The sequence below is a fragment of the Takifugu flavidus genome, chromosome 4, assembly GCF_003711565.1.
Source record: "Takifugu flavidus isolate HTHZ2018 chromosome 4, ASM371156v2, whole genome shotgun sequence".
NCBI classification, from domain to species: Eukaryota; Metazoa; Chordata; class Actinopteri; order Tetraodontiformes; family Tetraodontidae; genus Takifugu; species Takifugu flavidus.
This window is the reverse complement of record NC_079523.1, coordinates 15,127,927-15,147,007: the sequence shown is the minus strand read 5'-3', so window position 1 is coordinate 15,147,007 and position 19,081 is coordinate 15,127,927. Positions and strand designations below refer to the sequence as shown.

At 45.3% G+C, this 19,081-nt stretch overlaps 1 long non-coding RNA gene across 1 annotated transcript; it reads right to left on the bottom strand.

Moving 5' to 3' along the window:
• Positions 1–10,647: 10,647 nt before the first annotated feature.
• Positions 10,648–16,425, bottom strand: LOC130524769 (uncharacterized). Its single transcript, XR_008950240.1, has 2 exons — positions 16,200–16,425; positions 10,648–12,893 (listed from the first exon to the last, which is right to left on the bottom strand). It is a non-coding gene; the product is annotated as an uncharacterized LOC130524769 (long non-coding RNA).
• Between the last annotated feature and the right edge of the window lie 2,656 nt (positions 16,426–19,081).

Here is a 19,081-nt window from a genome sequence, read left to right as displayed (position 1 = left end):
CTGTACCAGTACATCCAGACAGCCAGTTTTGGTTTGCGTTTACGTTTCAAGGACGGAGGTACACCTGGACAAGGTTACCTCAGGGCTACTGTGAGAGTCCCACAATCTTCTCTCAGGTAATGACGTCATCATTAGCTAAGTTTAAACCTCCGTGTGGAAGTCAAATCCTCGTCTACGTGGATGACATCCTCATGGCCTCAAAAACAGAGGCAGATTGTTGGTCAGACACGCTAGCATTGCTACACTGGCTAGCCGCTCAAGGCCATAGATTAAGCAAAAGCAAACTGCAGCTGGTGAAGCAGAAAGTGATTTATCTGGGCCATGTTTTGACACATAATGGCAAAGCTATTCTCGAGTCGAGGAAAACAGCAGTGCTTGAAGCCCCAAAACCAAAAACAAAGAAGCAGATGATGTCATTCTTAGGACTTGTGAATTTTTGCAGATCATGGATCTTAGATTATGCGAAAATAACTGCCCCTTTACAAGCATTGATGTATGATAATCCCTTAGCAATGACTGATGTGTTAACTTGGACCCCTGAAGCTGAAGAAGCATTTACACACACAAAGCAGGCCCTTGTAGGTGCTGGAGTGTTAAAGCTGCCAGACTATCAGAAGCCTTTTGAGCAGGTCGTAGATTGCAAAGGTAATTTTATGACTTCAGTTTTGTTGCAAAAACACGGAGATAAGAGACAGCCAGTGGCCTACTACTCCCACAAGCTAGATCCCGTAGTTTGTGCACTCCCACCATGCGTTAAAGCAGTGGTGGCAGCATCTGAGGCAGTAAAAGCCTCCGCAGGAGTGGTGCTATATCATGAGCTAACTTTGCTAGTTCCACATGCAGTGTCAATACTGCTGCTACAAAGTAAGATAGCATTCCTGTCGCCAGCACGTCATCTTTCCTGTATGGCAGTGTTGCTGTCTCTGACGATTCGACGCTGCACGACCTTAAACCCAGCAACGCTGCTACCCACCGCAGAAGAGGGACACCAGCACAACTGCCTGGATGAGGTCTCCACCAAGGTCCTGCCGCGACCAGATCTCAGTGATGTCGCGTTGACTACAGGACAGACACTCTTTGTGGATGGATCATCGAGAAAGGATGACTGTGGACGCACTAGAACCGCCTATGCAGTAGTTACAGCAACTGAGGTGGTGGAGGCGAAATCACTTCCTTCCTCCTATTCTGCTCAAGCTGCAGAACTCGTCGCACTCACACGTGCCTGTGAACTAAGCAAAGGACAAGATGTTACCATTTACACAGATAGTCAATATGCTTTTTCCACGCTGTTTGTGTTTGCTCAACAATGGAATTTAAGAGGGATGAAAACGTCGACCGGCAAACCGGTCATGCATGCAGAACAGTTAAAAAAATGATTGGCAGCAGTACAGCAGCCACGCAAAATAGCTGTATGTAAATGCACTGCACACACTAACAACACAGACGCAGTCTCACAAGGCAATGCCTTTGCTGACAGAGCCGCAAAGGCTGCAGCAAATAACAACACACTTCTTGATAATGAGGAATCATTTACCTTAGAACCTGCAGATAATGATATTCTAAAAGAAATGCAACAAAGTGCTCCAGAAAAAGAAAAGGCCACGTGGAAGAAGCGAGGAGCCAAACTGGATGACAAAGGACTGTTAACCATAGGCAATAAACCAATCCTTCCCCGGAATATGCATAAATGGGCAGCATTAGTGAGCCATGGGCCATGTCATGTCTCAACAGGAGGGATGGTACAGATGGTTAATGAACATTATTATACTATAGGATTTCATACCTACTCAAAAAAAAAAAAATTTTTGTTCACAATGTGCTATTTGTGTAAAACACAGCCCACAGGGAGCCCTTAAGGCCCCTGCAGGCACTACACCATTACCAAATCATCCATTTCGCACAGTTTTTCTAGATTTTATTCAGCTAACACCATGTGAAGGTAAACAATATTGTCTAGTAGTGTTAGATGGATTTACTAGGTGGGTAGAAATTTTCCCCACAGCAAAAGCAGATGCACTGACAGTAGCAAAAGTCCTATGTAGAGAGATCATTCCCAGGTTTGGCATTCCGAAGGTCATCTGGAGCGACAATGGAAGCCATTTTGTAAATGAGATAGTGAAAACTGTAGGAGTAACTTTGGACATTGATTTGAAGAATCACTGCGCATACCACCCCCAGAGTGCAGGGTTGGTTGAAAGAGTCAACGGTACTATTAAGAACAGACTGAAGAAATGTATGGACGAGACAGGAAAGAACTGGATGTTTTGTCTCGACCTGGTGAAATTATGGATGCACATAACACCACACAAGAAAACAGGCATCACACCCTTTGAAGCATTATATGGGCGGCCTTATTGCCTACCATACTTTGCAACAACAAATGAGCTAAAACATGTTGAAGAAACAATAGCAGATTATCTGAAAAAAGTGTTACTTAACCGATGTGTGAATACAGTAAATGTTCTGCCTAGTCCTGTGTCTTCCACAGATTCCACCCCCCAGGAACCCATTCAACCGGGCGACTACGTGTGGGTGAAGAAGTTTGTGCGAAAGAGGTGGAACACGCCTAGATGGGAAGGTCCTTATCAAGTACAGCTGACCACAAAGACTGCAGTTCGAGTGGATTGGAAACTGTCGTGGATACACCTTTCCCATTGTAAAAAACAGAAAATTCTTCCAGGTGAAGGCGAGGGAGCAGTGGCGGACTCTCCGTAAACGGCTGACGGCCTGTATAGGTCCAGCAACGGCTGAACCCCGTCGGAACCTGTGAAGAGGATCTAAAAGGAAATGAAGTTGTTCTTCCCAATTGTGGTGAGTGCTGTGACGGCAGGACTCGTGAGTTTTGGTCTTTGGAATTTCCGACAGGAGGGAGGTAATCAGGGACAGAAAGATGCTCTGAGACAGGATGAGAGCTACGCGCGCGCTAAACGCACCGTAGTTAGCCACTTAGAACATTCATGGTTAGAACAAGATCCAGAGTCCTCACACACTTACAGTTTGAATACATGGTGGCGCTATGCTAATTTCACAGCTCGGACACAGAATCATTCTCGTTGTTATGTTTGTTCTATGCTACCAGTTTCTGTGCATACACCGCGAGTAACTGCTGAACCGATGACAGGGAGTGTAGGACAGTGCTTTGTCCACATAGGGCTAAGCCGTGACACGAACTTCACACTCAAGTTGTTGGACGGAACGTGGTTCACTCGCAGCAACTGCACCCAAGAGCCACTACGGACAATGGCAGGGAAAGCCAATAGATTCAGATTCCCTGTGCTAGGTGCAATAAATCACACATACTGTTATGCACCGAGTGGTGGTAGAGATTTGGGGTCGTTACACAAGGATGTCTGTAAAGTTGTTTATACGTCATGCGCACTGGGAGTCAATCGTGATGTGAGGTTTAACACTCCAACTGGTCGGCCTTATCGGAAAACGTGTCTACAGCAAAACAAAAGTTCCGAACAGTGTGAACAGGAGTGTATTGATGATCCCCGGCACTTATGTGGTGCATATACCTTAGATGAAGCAACACAGAGGTGTCCAGAAGGTTATAACTGTACATGTAACTATCCCGCTTTCGCGCCAGGAGACAAAGGCACGCAATTAGTGGATAAGGGATGGTGGTTATGTGGACACAATGCGTATGCAGACCTACCAGCAAACTGGTCAGGAGTGTGTGCTCCAGTACATCTCAAGGATCACACAGTCATAATTTATGCTGCTAATGCTAGCTCTGCACCACAGTTGCGTTCCAGGAGAGATTTGAATGACGAGTTCAAACCACATGACTCAGTGTGGGGCACAGATGTACCACGAGAGTTTAAGCATTGGCCAACCGGAAATAAAGTGATCATGACACTCTTTCCGTGGCTAGGAATAGGAAAGAACATATTGAGATTGGAAACAGTTGATTATAGGTTGAAAGTATTTGCTAATTTGACAAAAGTTGCTCTCACAGGAGTCAAGGAAGAAATGACAGCGCTAAGACTGATGACCATGCAGAATAGGATGGCCTTAGATCTCATAACGGCCCCCCAGGGAGGAGTTTGTGCAATGGTAGGAGATTACTGTTGTACGTTCATCCCAGAGAATGATGCGGACGGTCACCTGATAGATAGCGCATTGAGAAATTTAACTAAACTACAGAGAGCTATGATTGACGATGGTAGTCCCCCACCAGACTGGCTTACAGGAATGTTGTCAAGGTGGAGGGAACTGTTGTTCAAAGATAGGAATGATGATAGGGATAGTGCTGCTAGTATTAGCCATACTAGCTTGCTGTGTAGTACCTCTTGTTCGGGGTTGCATTGGCCGGCTCGTGGGATCAGCTGTTACTAGTACTTTGCTGCAGGTGGAAGAACGATCTCTACTGGACAACGATGAAGAGGAATCAGAAGAAGAATGGACAAATGTGAAGCAAGATGTAAATGAAATGTTTAAGATGTCTTAAGCTGTACACATGTTGAACTCTGAGTGTAAGAAATGTGTTTCTAGGAAAATGACGTAATGCATTTAAATTTCATGAAATGAAATGATGTAATACTGACAATGAGAATCTAGACGCATTTAACGATAAACAGGAGGGAAATGTGAGAAGAATTATTGTTGTTATTACTATTATCGTTTCACTGCTATAGTAAGTATAGTAAGTAGATTTAGAATGTTTAATCAAAAGGAATGTATGAGTGTTTGAACCAAGTATTGTAGCTGTTATGTTCCCAGCACTGGGAGGTATCATGTTCAAGGACACGAGGAAGTCGTAGAGATAGGAGGAGAAGGAATCATGAAGTTGTTTTGATACAAATGTTGTGTGAACCAAATAAAAGAGGAGAGCGAGCAGCAGACTGACGGAGTTGAGAGAGGAAGCTTGAACTGCTCGTCGGCTCTCCCTTGCAAGGCCTCCTGTTGTCTGTGTGGTTGATCTGAGTCTAGTAAACGAACAGCGCGGGTGACCAAACATCACCCTCACAGTACGCGAGTCATACGCTCACGGCAGCACAGCAGAAATGGGCCACTTACGACTGAGAACTCTGGGCCATCATCTGGTCGGTGAGACATTTTAAACACTTCCTGTCAGGGTCCCCATTTAAAATAATCATGGATCATAAGCCCCTCCTTAGTCTTACAAAAGCTCAGGTCGATAATGATCCTACTGGTAGGCGGGCACGCTGGATTCTTGAACTAGATGTGTTTGACTACACCATCCTTCATCGTGAGGGTAGACAACACGCAAATGCGGATGCTATGTCCAGACGCCCTAGCACGGAGGTGGTAACTAAAGCGGTACAGTGTGTCTTGACCCCCACCAGCCCTAGGGACGTAGCAACCTCGGCTGGCAGGACAGGGGAGGAGGTACTGAATACCCCAAATCTTTCTCCCGCATTGTCGATTGATTTAGCTGAGATACGGGGACAGCAGCAGGCGGATAAGTCACTGCAGACTGTCTTATCTTGGGCAGAGATGGGTAAGAACAGACCCCCCAGGGGAGTGTTGAAAGGAACAAATCCGGTTGTACGAAAGCTTTGGCATGAGTTTCCAAGACTGAGTATTCAAAGTGGTATCCTATGTCGTGCCTTCAAACCAAATCCATATGCTGCTGTAACCCACCAGGTTGTCCTACCTGACCAACTGGTACCTACGGCTCTGAAAGCTCTTCATGGTGACAGTTTTAGTGGACATTTGGGTGCTTAGCGTACCCTACGCAAGGCAAGGGAAATTTGTTACTGGCCATATATGTCACGCGACATATACAGTATAAGTACTGTAGTGAGTGTCTGCCGTGTCAGCGGCGAAGCTCCCCCACTCCACATGAGAAAGCACCTTTGCAGCCCATGCAAGCAGACCGGCCATTTCAGAAAGTTGCCGCAGATATAAGTGAACTCCCAGTGACAACAGGAGGGTACCGATATGTGTTGGTCCTTATGGATTATTTCACTCGTTATGTCAATGTGTATCCAATGAAAGACCAGCGTGCCACTACTGTAGCACAGTGCATTTTTGAGGATTACATTAGGCATCATGGTATTCCTGAATCCATACACACCGACCAGGGCAGACAATTTGAATCGGATTTAATAAAGGAGCTTTGTGCTTTACTAAAGATTGAGAAAACCCGTACCTCCCCATACCATGCCCAGTGTGATGGCATGGTAGAACGCTTTAATAGGACCCTCAAGGACCAACTGGCTAAATATTTGTCTGACACTGGGGGAGAGTGGGTGCAGTACTTACCACAGGTGGAACTAGCATACAACAGCAGTGTCCATTGTAGCACAGGATTTTCTCCATTTTTCTTGGCGCATGGGAGGGAACCACATCTACCATTACACCTTGCATTAAACTGGGGTCCTACAGCCACATCTGCAACACCAGGTACCCCTGCAGCTTATGTCAAAGATGTCACCTCCAGTCTTTCTCTTGCCCTCAGGGAAGCCGCTCAGAGGTCTGCTACTGCAAAACTCCACCAGAAGCAACAGTATGATAAACAGGTGGTGTTCCATCCTTATGAGGTGGGGGATTATGTGTTATTGGATGACCCAGCACAGCGGATGAACAAGTTGGCAGCTAGATGGAAGGGGCCATTTGTCATATTGAAACGATTTGATAAGGGGGACAGTGTTGGTGTAACTTACAAAATTACCGATCCAAAGAAATCAGATTCCAGGAAATGGGTGGTGCATCACAATAGGCTGAAGGCCTATAAGGGAAGGTTGTCAGTCACCTCGCAACACAGGACCCTCAGAGGCAGATAGGGGTGGCCCAGTACCTGTTCCTAATCAGTCCACTCTCACAGCATTATCGGGGGCTCTCCCCTATCGGCCCACAATTCCTTTAAACACTGCTCCACAGGCACAGAGGCCAGTGCCTAGTACTGATACGGGTTCTCAGGTTCAATTTTGTTCTGACCCATTGCCTATATCAGTAGCACGTCCTTGTCCTCTTGAAATGCCAGCTGTGGATGTGGAGTTCCAACCTTTGGGGGACGCTGATTCAACTGCCTCACCTAGGCAGTTGCCGCCTCCAATGACCACACGTAGTGGCCGTCAAGTACGACCACCGGTTAGGTATGGGTACGATAAGTGATGTATTTCTTTCCCCTTGTTCCCGCTTTGTTCTTGTTATTCCTTTTCCCAAACCTGTTTTGGACATCTCATGTTAAGTCGCACTTGTTACTGTCCACTATGTTGATCCATGTTGTTGGTGACACTGTAGGTGAGCCAAGGAGTCAGTGGATCATTGCTTATTGGTTTAATGTTAGGAAATGTGGTCATTTCTATTTTCAGCAGGGGACGACTGTAAACTATTATTTGTATGCTGGGAACTATGGCCAGCTATTGTTAAGTTTATTTAATATGCTTTTGTTAGAAATAGGTAATGACATGTATGACTTCGGTTATGAATGGTTTTTGGTTCCTGGGGGAGTGTTCCCTCCGGACGTGATTTTGGGGAGGGAACACGGGGGAAATGATTAAGAGAAACTCGTGTAGTCGCCTTGTAAGTTGCCTCGCTGGATAAGAAATAAAAGAAGTCATTCGCCATTGTAACCTGTCTTTCTTTGTACCCACGAGCCCGACGGAGAAGAACGGACATAAATTCAGGTTACATTACTAATGATCTTCTTATAGCTTCAGATCATGGACTGGTTTCTATGCTGGTTCTGCTGGACCTCAGTGCTCCTTTTGATATAGTTGATCACAGCATCCTGTTATAGAGGCTGGAACATTATTGGGATTAAAGGGACAGCACTCGACTGGTTTAGATCATATTTATCAGATAGACACCAGTTTGAGGTCATGGTGTTTGTTCCTGAACCTCTCAGGGATAGATTAGATCACATTATCACTCTAGATGTTATCTCCTTAGCCTCTAGTCTCTCTGTGAGGAATCTTGGAGTAACTTTTGATCAAAATCTGTCCATTAAGTCACACATTAAAATAGTTTCTAGAAGTGCCTTTTTTCACCTGAGAAACATCGCAAAGATCAGGAAACTACTGACGCGGCATGATGCTGAAAAGTTAATCCATGCATTTGTTACTTCCAGGCTGGACTATTGTAATTCTTTATTATCAGGGTGTCCAAACAACTCTTTAAGAAGCCTCCAGGTGATCCAAAATGCTGCAGCTAGAGTTCTGACAGGTATTGACAAATGAGATCACATAAATCCTGTACTGCGTCTCGTCATTGGCTTCCCATTAAATTTAGAATAATTTTTAAAATCCTTCTTCTGACCTACAAGGTCCTCAGAGACCTAGCTCCATCCTACCTGGAGGAGCTAGTGTCACCTTATCATCCCAATAGACCGCTCTGTTCTCAGAATGCCGGTTTACTTGTGGTCCCCAGAGTCTCTAAAGGTAGAATGGGGGGCCGAGCCTTTAGCTACCAGGCCCCCCTGCTGTGGAACCAGCTCCCTGTCCAGGTACGGGAGGCTGATTCCATCTCTACTTTTAAGATTGGACTTAAAACCTTCCTCTTTGAAAAAGCTTAATGTTACTAATTCTGTAGTTTCAGTTACTATCATAGACAGACAAATTATCATACTTAGGGGGTCGTCTAATCATTAGGTTAACATCTTAGCTGTGCTGCTATAGGCCATAGCTGCCGGGGTCCGGAAACATGATCACCTGACAGGCCTCTGTCACCCCCCCACTGGGTCGATCAGTCGATCAGTGGTGATGTTATTTCTTGTGTAGTTTCTCTGCTTCTCCCCCCTGTGGAAATTTACTGTGAAATCTACTGTGAAACTTACCATATAGCATAAGCTTATTGTTAAGTCCTCTGAATTTTGTGTTAAGTCCTCTGTATTTGTGTGTTATTTATCATTATTATAAAGGTCTTCTTTCATTTGTTTTGAAGTTGAGCATTTTAGTGTGAAAAGGGCTTGGTGACTTCCGGATTAACGGTTCATCTCAAGCTGTTAAATTTGCTTTGGAGCTATACAGGAGCACATTGCCCATTGGTAAGCTAATGCTGAAGCTAACTGGAGACATTTAAAATCGGAGCACTCAAAAGTCGGAGATGCAGGATTTGAATACATCACAGCCCTGAGAGAAGCTGGTGATGCTTATACTGAGGAAATGGCTATGCTCGTCGATGAAAAAACAGCAGGTTGCGACCGCAAGTTTGTTGAAACTGAACAAATTGTTCTAATGAGCTTCTGGACCAGGTTTGCTGAAGGGTCAATCACCATCCTCGCCCGTGAAGCTAAGTCAGCTATAGATGAGGCCGAGAAAACTGACTATAAGCAGAAGACCAAAAAGCAACGTGACCTGATGAATAAAAGCCTGGAACGAGATATTTTCGAACTTGAAAAAGAAATAAATGATTGGATGATGCTGATACCTAGACCCAAGTTAACCGAAATAAAGGACTGCATCAGAAAGCTAAGGAAACAATGTGAGAAACTATGGGATGAGTGGGCATGGCAAGACAGTGGTCAAGGCTGGTTCCCATCTGGTGCTGATGAAGAGGAACCAGATGGGCAACGAAGTAAGCCTAGTGAAGAGGCAGCATCTGCTGGGGCTCGACCCAAGACCAAGCCGTCCCACCCTCAAACTCCAGGAGGAGGTGCCCAGCCCAGCTTGCCTAGCCTGCCCCCAAATTTCAACGATGGCGTATTTCCAGATGCTGTGAACACGCTGTATAGGATGTTCAACACGCCGCAAGGTGATTCAGGCATGAACCCAAGACCTTATGATATCAGGCCACTAATTAGTCTCGAGCGGGCCGGCCTACCCATATTTTCCGGTGACATGAGGGATTACTACCGTTGGAAAGATGAGTGGGAAGACCTGCAGCATATAGGAAACCCACATGGATTAGAAAATGTGAGAAGATTCCACTTTCTTAGATTAGATTAGATTCAACTTTATTGTCATTACACATGTCACAAGAACCTGGTCGGCCTCTCTGGTACTGTTCTTAACTGGTTCACCTCCTACCTTACTGATCGAAGCTTCTTTGTAAGTATGGATACATGCTCCTCGAGAATCCACGAGACAAAATGTGGGGTTCCCCAAGGGTCAATTTTAGGTCCAACCCTTTTTAATCTTTACATGCTTCCTCTTGGGGACGTCATCAGGAGTCACGGCATCAGCTTCCACAGCTATGCTGACGATACGCAACTGTACATCGCCGTGGCTCCTGATGACACAGGGCCAGTTGATGCCCTTTTTAACTGTATTTTAGATATCCAGTCATGGATGGCAGAAAACTTCCTACAGCTCAACCAGGACAAAACAGAAGTCTTAGTCATTGGTCCTGAAGGTCAGAGAGAGAAACTTGTACCAAAGTTAAAGGATTTTAAGCCATCTCAATTTGTAAAAAATCTGGGTGTGATCTTTGACTCTGAGCTTAGTTTTATCCCACACATCAAAAACATAACAAAGGTAGGTTTTTACCACCTGAAGAATATAGCCAGAGTCCGCCCGTTTCTCTCTCAGGCCAGCACGGAGGTGCTGATGCACGCTTTTATCTCTTGTCGTTTAGATTATTGTAATGCCCTGCTCTCTGGTCTTCCAAAAAAGAGCGTCACTAACCTACAATTATTACAAAACTCAGCTGCACGGGTGCTGACGAGGACCAGAGGGCGGGAGCACATCACACCGGTTTTAGAATCGCTGCATTGGCTACCCGTGCGTTTCAGGATCGATTTTAAGGTTCTTTTATTAGTTTTTAAATGTCTTAATGGTCTTGGCCCGACTTATTTATCAGACATGCTTTTATTCTATCAACCCTCGCGGACTCTGAGGTCCTCGGGCACCGGCCTTTTAACCATTCCACATGTAAGCTCTAAAACGCACGGGGAAGCGGCCTTCAGTTATTATGGTCCCCTACTGTGGAACAGCCTGCCGGAGAACCTCAGGGCCGCAGAGACTGTTGAGATTTTTAAAAAGAGGCTCAAGACACACCTTTTTAATCAGGCCTTTAACTGATTTTCTGATTATTTTTAATTTCTTTTATGTCCTCATACTTTTTATGTCTTATCCTTATTTTACTTGATACTTTTACTGTTTTACTCCCTCAGTTCTTAGTTTCTCAGTTTTTAGTCTTTACACCTTTTAACCCATTTACTGTTTTAGTCTGTTTTAGTCTTAGTACTGTTTTACTCCCTCAGTTCTTATTCTCAGTTTTTAGTCTTTACACCTTTTATCGCATTTACTGTTTTAGTCTGTTTTAGTCTTAGTACTGTTTTACTACTTCTTAGTTCCTCAGTTTTTAGCTTTTATACCTTTTATCCCATTTACTGTTTCAGTCCTTCAGTTTTTAGCTCCAGTGTTTCCTCATGGTGTTCCCTCATGGGGGCCTGCCAGGCTGGGAGATGTTTCCGGTCTACCGCTGGGGGTGCTGTCCCATTGTCGACTCTGGCCTGGGTGGTTAGGGGGCTCTGTGCTTTGGTGTGGAGCCTCCGGTCTGTCCGGGTCGGGGTGGTCTTTGTGGCGGTACGACCTGTGGTCACGGACCGTGACCTCCCTCGGCCTGGTGGGCCTCCAAAAGTGGCGTCTCCTTCGCCTCAGGTCTCGGTGCCCAGCCATGTCTCAGCTTGCCTCAGCTTGTTTATGTGTGTGGGTGTGTGTGTAAGTGTGTTGTATGCATGTGTGTGTGTGTGTCCTTTTCTTGATTCTCTTGTTCTCTTTGCTGTTTTTATCCTTTGTGAGGCTGGAGTTAGCTGGAGTTGCGTCAAGTAGCCAGGAGAAGCTAGCTGCTGCGGAGCCGCCCAGCGTAGCTACAGCTAGCGGTCCCCCAGCAGCCGGCTAGCCAGGGCGGCTGGGTGACGGTTCGTAGGAAGCGGAGCCCAAAACAAAGGCCCACGGTGCACACACCACTCGCTTCCCGTGGCTAACCGCTTTTCCCCACTCGGCGACACACTGAGAAACCGACCCTGGTAATTGGCGACTCTGTTTTGCGCTACGTGAAGCCGACTCCAGCGACCATAGTCAAGTGCATTCCGGGGGCCAGAGCGGGCGACATAGAAGCAAATTTATGGCTGCTGGCGAGACGTAATCGTAAATTTGGTAAAGTTATTATTCACATCGGAGCCAACGACACCCGGCTTCGTCAGTCGGAGGTCACCAAAATTAACTTGGAGTCGGTGTGTAACTACGCAAAAACGATGTCGGACTCCGTAGCATTCTCTGGTCCCCTCCCCAATCTGGCCAGCAATGAGATGTTTAGCCGCATGTCGTCCCTTCGTCGCTGGCTGTCACGGTGGTGCCCCGATAACCAGGTGGCCTCGCACGTAAAATGATGTAATGTTGTCGCATAATAATAACGAATCGTTCCCCGGGAAAAGTGGCCAGGTCCATTTAATTATTTTAACCCATCCGAAACATACCCAAACACATTCAGCGATCGTTTCTTTGAAAATGCAATATTTTACCCTATTATAATCTTTATATAATAATAGTAGATTAAAATATTAATGTCAATAACAATAACATAACACTTCCTTATTATCTCAAATAATTAGTGTCCGGTGACATTTCCGGTGACGTAATCTAATAAGATGCTTATAGTCGCGTATAAATAAATAAAGGCAAAAAACATATTTAAAATGGAGGCAGCAATGTTCCACTAAAGTGAAAGAATTTTACGCTCTAGTAAGATATGTGAAACAAATAGCATATAATAATAATAACATAATATTACATACATTTGTACGTCATTACTGCTCGTTTACCCGCCATCGACAGATTACCACGTGATACCATAAAGGCTGATGGGATATATTACCGAGTTCGGGTGCATCGGTTGTACACTACTTTTTGCAGTGCATTGTGGGATACATTGAGTGCACTCGCGATGCTCACTAAGAATTCGGACACTATTTCAAAATGGCGTCCACACGATTAAGTGCACTATGTAGGGTATAGGGGGTGGTTTCGGACACAGCCCTGGTTTCAGGAGGAGGAGTATGTTAGCTTAAATGAATCTACTCCTCCTGCCCATCTTAATTATCATATTCCTCGTGTTACTGGTCGAGGAGGGGGAGTGGCAGCAATCTATCACTCCAAGTTATTAATTAATCCCAGACCAAAACATGGCTTCAGTTCATTTGAAAGCCTGACTCTTGGCATCACTCATCTAAACTGGAAGGCAGAAAAGCCACTTCTGTTTGAAGTTGTGTATCGGCCCCCTGCTGGTCCACATTCAGAGTTCCTGTCTGAGTTCTCTGATTTCTTATCTGACTTGGTCCTCAGAACGGACAAAGTCATTATCATTGGAGACTTTAATATCCATATAGACATTATAAATGACAGCTTTAGAAATAGCTTCATTTCATTACTTGAGTCAGTTGGTTTCCTCCAGCAGATAAACCAACCAACTCATAGCTTTAACCACACCCTAGATCTAGTTCTGACTTATGGTGTTGAGGTAGAACATGTGTCAGTGTTCCCTCAGAACCCAGTCCTGTCAGACCATTCTTTGATCACTTTTACATTTATGATTAAGGATTCTTCTATCCTCAGAACAAAGTCTTACTATAGCAGATGTCTTTCAGATAATGCTGTAGCTAAGTTTAAGGAAGCGATCCCTGTGCTAATCCCAGGACCACCGTGTGTTTCCCCAGGGATAAATCATTAGAATCTTAGCCCTGCTGAGGTTGACTCTATTGCTGAAGGTGCAGCAACCTCACTGAGAATCACGCTTGATTCTGTTGCCCCCCTGAAAAAGAAAATAGTAAATCAGAGGAGGTGTGCCCCCTGGTATAATTCACGTATCAGGACCCTCAAGCAGAAATTACGAAGACTGGAAAGGAAGTGGCATTCTTGTAAAATAGACAGCTATCATGTAGCCTGGAGAGACTGTCTATTAGTTTACAAAAAGGCCCTCCGCAAGGCTAGAACAGCTTATTTTTCTTCTTTAATTGAGGAAAATAAGAGCAAACCCAGGTTTCTTTTCAGCACTGTGGCCAAATTAACTAAGAGTCACAGTGTTTTAGATCCACGTATCCCTTCTTCCCTTAGTGGTGAAGACTTCATGAGCTTCTTCACTGATAAAGTTCTAGCTATCAGAGAGAAAGCTAACCAGACCATCCCAACAACTGGACCATCACCAGATGTGCTGACTGTGGGAACATAAAGGTTCTCCAATGAGCCCTTAAACTCCTTCACCCCTATATATTTTTCTGAGGCGTCATCGCTAATTCAGAAATCCAATACCATCCCATCCCAACACACCTGTTGAAGGATGTTTTACCAGTGATAGGCAGTTCTATCCTGGACCAGATCAATGGTTCTTTAGTGACAGGTTATGTACCCTGGTCCTTGTTGGATTGCAGTACCTCTCGTGTGTCACTGCCAATCCACGTGTTCTTTAAATGAAGACTTCAAGTAAACAAATGTCAATTTCAAAATGTATTTAGCAAACAGATGTATTTAGCAAACAGATGTATTTAGCAAACAGAATCAATTCAAGATACAAATATTACAGAGCTCTGCGCCAGTTCATAACCCTAGCAACAACAAGTCAATTGTCAGGGCATGAAGTCTGACGACCTAACTATCCCTTGACCCAGTCTTTTATAGAAAGATATATGTAAATTATTGATGCTAATTCAGTCCAATCCAGTCCTTCTTCTTGGATGACCCTATCTTCTTCTTCCAGCCTCCTTTGGTGTTGGTGTGGTCCTTCTTGTCCATTATCTTCTCCAGATGGCCAGGTCCGAAGTCATATTCCTGCCAAGGAACTTATCAACACCAGTAAACTACGTTGTCATGTTTTACGATGGGGGTCTACCATTTCCTGTCTGGCTGGCTCCAACTGTCTGACCAGTATTCAGGTCAAGGAAGGGTCAACTGACTTGCTTATGTGTATTCCTACTAAAGAGTATATAGTATTCCTAACTTCTAAACTAACTGTAACATAAAACAAAACATATAGTATAACACATGCTAATAAGATAAAAGATGCTAACAAGATAAAATAATTCTCTTCATCCTACAAGGTGGCAGTGATTAATCTGTTGCTTAAAAAAACATCACTAGATCCTGATGTATTAGCAAATTATAGGCCAATATCCAACCTTCCTTTTATCTCTAAAGTTCTTGAGAAGGTGGTGGTGACTCAGTTACTGGAGTACCTGCAGAGGAACAGCCTGTTTGAGATGTTTCAGTCAGGCTTTAGAGCTCATCACAGCACAGAAACAGCAAATGAAAAAGCACTCAAACACGCAACCTAAACTGGCTAATCCGGAACTGCAGGCTGCCGTTTTAGCTGCAGTTCGAGAAGCCCTTCCTTACAGACATCTGCCCCGTGGGCGTGGATGTGCCATGCCCAGGGGAAGGGGGGGAGGCACACATCGTTCTGACACCTGCCACAACTGCGGAAGACTCGGCACGTGACTGCAGAGCCCACTCACAACAGCCACAGCAACAGTATCAGCAGCAGCAGGCGTACGAGACACCGCCGCCATTTGGTGGCCACGGAATGTATCCCGCCTAGGGAAGCCCAGCTGGCACCAGAGGGGTGCAACGGCCGAGCCCTTTCTAACAATCCAAGTAGAGAACTGAGACTATCTTTTTCTAGTGGACACAGGAGCCACCCACTCTTTCTTGTTGGAGGGAACGGGCCTTCCTCTCTCCTCCCATGCCGTGCCAGTTCAAGGTTTTGCCCGCCAGATCCTCTACCTGAATCAGACTGAACCATTACATACTTTTGTAGGAGATCAATGCGTGTGTCACACCTATGTCCTCAGCTCTCAATGCTCCCTCAACCTAATGGGAAGAGACTTGCTTAAAGCCATCCATGCACAGATCCTGCTGGACCCAGAGGGCACGAGAATCACCTTCTCCAATGGACAAACTGACACCTTTTGATGAAACGCCAGAGATGGCCCCCCAGAGATCTACTCACAGTTGATATCTATTGGGGAATACTGTTTGACCAAGAATACAGCCCCCTTATCCAAACCTTTGCTAACTGGTTTCCGCACCTCAAAACCGGACATGTGCTGTCTCCACCTCCAGACCCCATCCACATGACACTGTTCTATGACCTAAGGGGACCTCACCGATCAAGTATGGTTTAATGACAACTTGGAAGGCAAAGATTGGATGGTTACATCACCAGGAATAGTGGTGACTGGGTTGAATCAGACACAGTCAATATCTACACTTCTGCACAGCACCCAGACTTCGCATTTTATAAAGTTCATACTGAATTAAAACTGATTCTTAACCAACAGCAGCTTCAAAGACACCATGGTGCTGAAGACACCAACGATGTAGAAGCAGAAAAAGCTCTTGAATCTCCTCCTCGCTCCATGTGGGCGAGTCATCAGGCAGATGTTGGTCTCCTAAAAATCAAACCAGTTCACTTAAAAATTGACATGACTGTTCCAGTTAACCTTCCTCAGTATCCCATTAAATCTGAAGCTATATCTGGCATCTCAGACACCATCACAGGAATCTTGAAAGCAGGAGTCATCTATTGACAAAAGAGATCACATTACTCCTGTACTGGCGTTGCTTCATTGGCTGCCCGTTAAATTTAGAATAATTTTTAAAACCCTTCTTTTGACCTACAAGGTCCTCAGAGGCCTAGCTCCATCCTACCTGGAGGAGCTAGTGATACCTTATCAGCCCAATAGACCGCTCCACTCTCAGAATGCTGGTCTACTTGTGGTTCCCAGAGTTTCTAGGAGTAGAATGGGGGGCCGAGCATTTAGCTACCAGGCCCCCCTGCTATGGAACCAGCTCCCTGTCCAGGTACGGGAGGCTGACTCCATCGCTACTTTTAAGATCAGACTCAAAACCTACCTCTTTGAAAAAGCTTATTGTTACTAATTCAGTAGTTCCAGTTACTATCATAGACAGACAAATTATCATACTTAGGGGGTCGTCTAATCGTTAGGTCACATCTTAGTTATGCTGTTATAGGCCAAGGCTGCCGGGGTCCGGAAACATGATCACCTGACAGGCCTCTGTCACTCCACTGGGTCATGGTTTCCTCTCCTCTCCTCTCCTTTCCTCTCCTTTCCTCTCCTCATCAAGCAGACTAGTTATGCTGATTCTTGTGTAGTTCTTCTGCTTCTCCCCCCCCCCTCTATTTATTTACAGGTATCGCCGCCCTCGGAGCTGCATAATGACCTCCGGCCCCGTTGAAGTGATTGTATATCATATTTTTTGTGTGTGTGCTCTGTGCCTCTCCTCTCCTCTCCTCTCCCTCCTCTCCTCTCCTCTCCTCTCCTCCTCCTCTCCTCCTCCGTCTCCTCTCCTCTACCTCCCCTTCACTCTACTTCTCCTCTCCTCTCCTCTCCTCTACCCCTCTCCTCTCCTACCTATCCTATCCTCTACCTGTCCTCCCCCTTCTCCTCTCTCTTTACCCAGCCGGCCATCAGCAGGAGGGTCCCCCTACATGAGCCTGGTCCTGCTCAAGGTTTCTTCCTGTTAAAGGGGAGTTTTTCCTTGCCACTGTTGGTTGTCTGGGGTCAGGCCCTGGGATTCTGGAAAGCGCCTTGAAACAATTTTGATTGTATAAGACGCTATATAAATAAAGATTGATTTGATTTGATTTGATTTAATCTACCCCACCACATCACCATGGAACACACCTATTCTGCCAGTTTTGAAACCAGATAAGAAAACATATAGAATGGCACATGATCTTAGAGCTATTAACAACCTTGTCCTTGAACCACCTCAAGCGGTTCCTAACCCAACCACAGCCATGGCAATGCTAACACCAGAACATCAGTGGTTTACTGTCATTGATTTAGCCAATGCTTTATTCTGCCTTCCTCTCCACAAGAGCCTTCAGCCTATCTTTGCTTTTACCTTTTCCGGCCACCAGTACACTTATACTCGCATGCTGCAAGGATTCTCTCTGACACCAGGAATCTTTAACACCATTCTCAGACAATTGCTGCAAAACTCTCCCTCCCTGCCAGAAAACACCCTTCTCATTCAAAATGTGGACGATCTGCTCATCGCAGCCCACACCCGAGAAACCTCCTTATCAGCCTCTTTTTCTCTGCTACAGTATCTGGCAGAACTTGGCTTCCTTCTCAAAAAATCAAAACTCCAACTTGTCTGCACCAGAGTTCAGTTCCTCGGGGCCATTCTTTCAGGACGAGGCTGTGAGATGACCACCTCTCAAAGACACAGCATCTTCACTCATGAACAGCCTCAAACAATCAAACAAATGCAGTCCTTCCTGGGCCTTATAACTTCAGCAGACATTTCATCCCAGATTATGCCATGTGTACTGCCTTCCTCAGGGGCATCATGAAAATGGCAGGCTTCTCCAACCCCAGAGCGCCCCTGGAATGTACTGAACAAGCCCTTTCTGACTTTGAACACATTAAATGTATTCTGGCCAATGTGGCTGCTCTGGCAAATCCACACTATTCCACCCCTTTCAGATTAGATGTTTCTGTTGCTGATGACGGCCAAACGGCTAACGCCTGCCTCTATCAGCAACGACGGGGGCAGAGACATGTATTGGGCTACTACAGCATTATTTTGGATTCCATTGAACAGAAAGCCCCACCAGGCACAAGATTTATAGCAGCCCTAGCAAAGCTAGTCCAGAAAACAGAGATGGTTGTTCAAAAACAACAGCTCTTTATTAACACTGACCATGCAGTCTCTGCAATCATAGACTCATCGGCATTCTCCATCACACCCGGACGAGAAAATGCAGTCATCAAAGTTCTAACGCAGCCACATATAGCCTACAAAAATGACAAAATCAACATGGCAACAAACATGAAAATGAAGCCCACACATGACTGCTGTCAGGAAGCAGTCTACCTGTCCTCCCCCTTCTCTTCTCTCTCTACCCAGCCGGCCATCAGCAGGAGGGTCCCCCTACATAGCCTGGTCCTGCTCAAGGTTTCTTCCTGTTAAAGGGGAGTTTTTCCTTGCCACTGTTGCTTGTTTGGGGTTAGGCTCTGGGATTCTGTAAAGCACCTAGAAACAATTTTGATTGTAAAAGACGCTATATAAATAAAAATTGATTGATTGATTGATGATTGATGATTGATATTTTTGTTGTACGATTTAAGATTTAGGATCTTGGGTCAGAAATGGGTGGAAAACCGCAGCTGGCGACCTACCAAAACACGAAGATTTAGCCA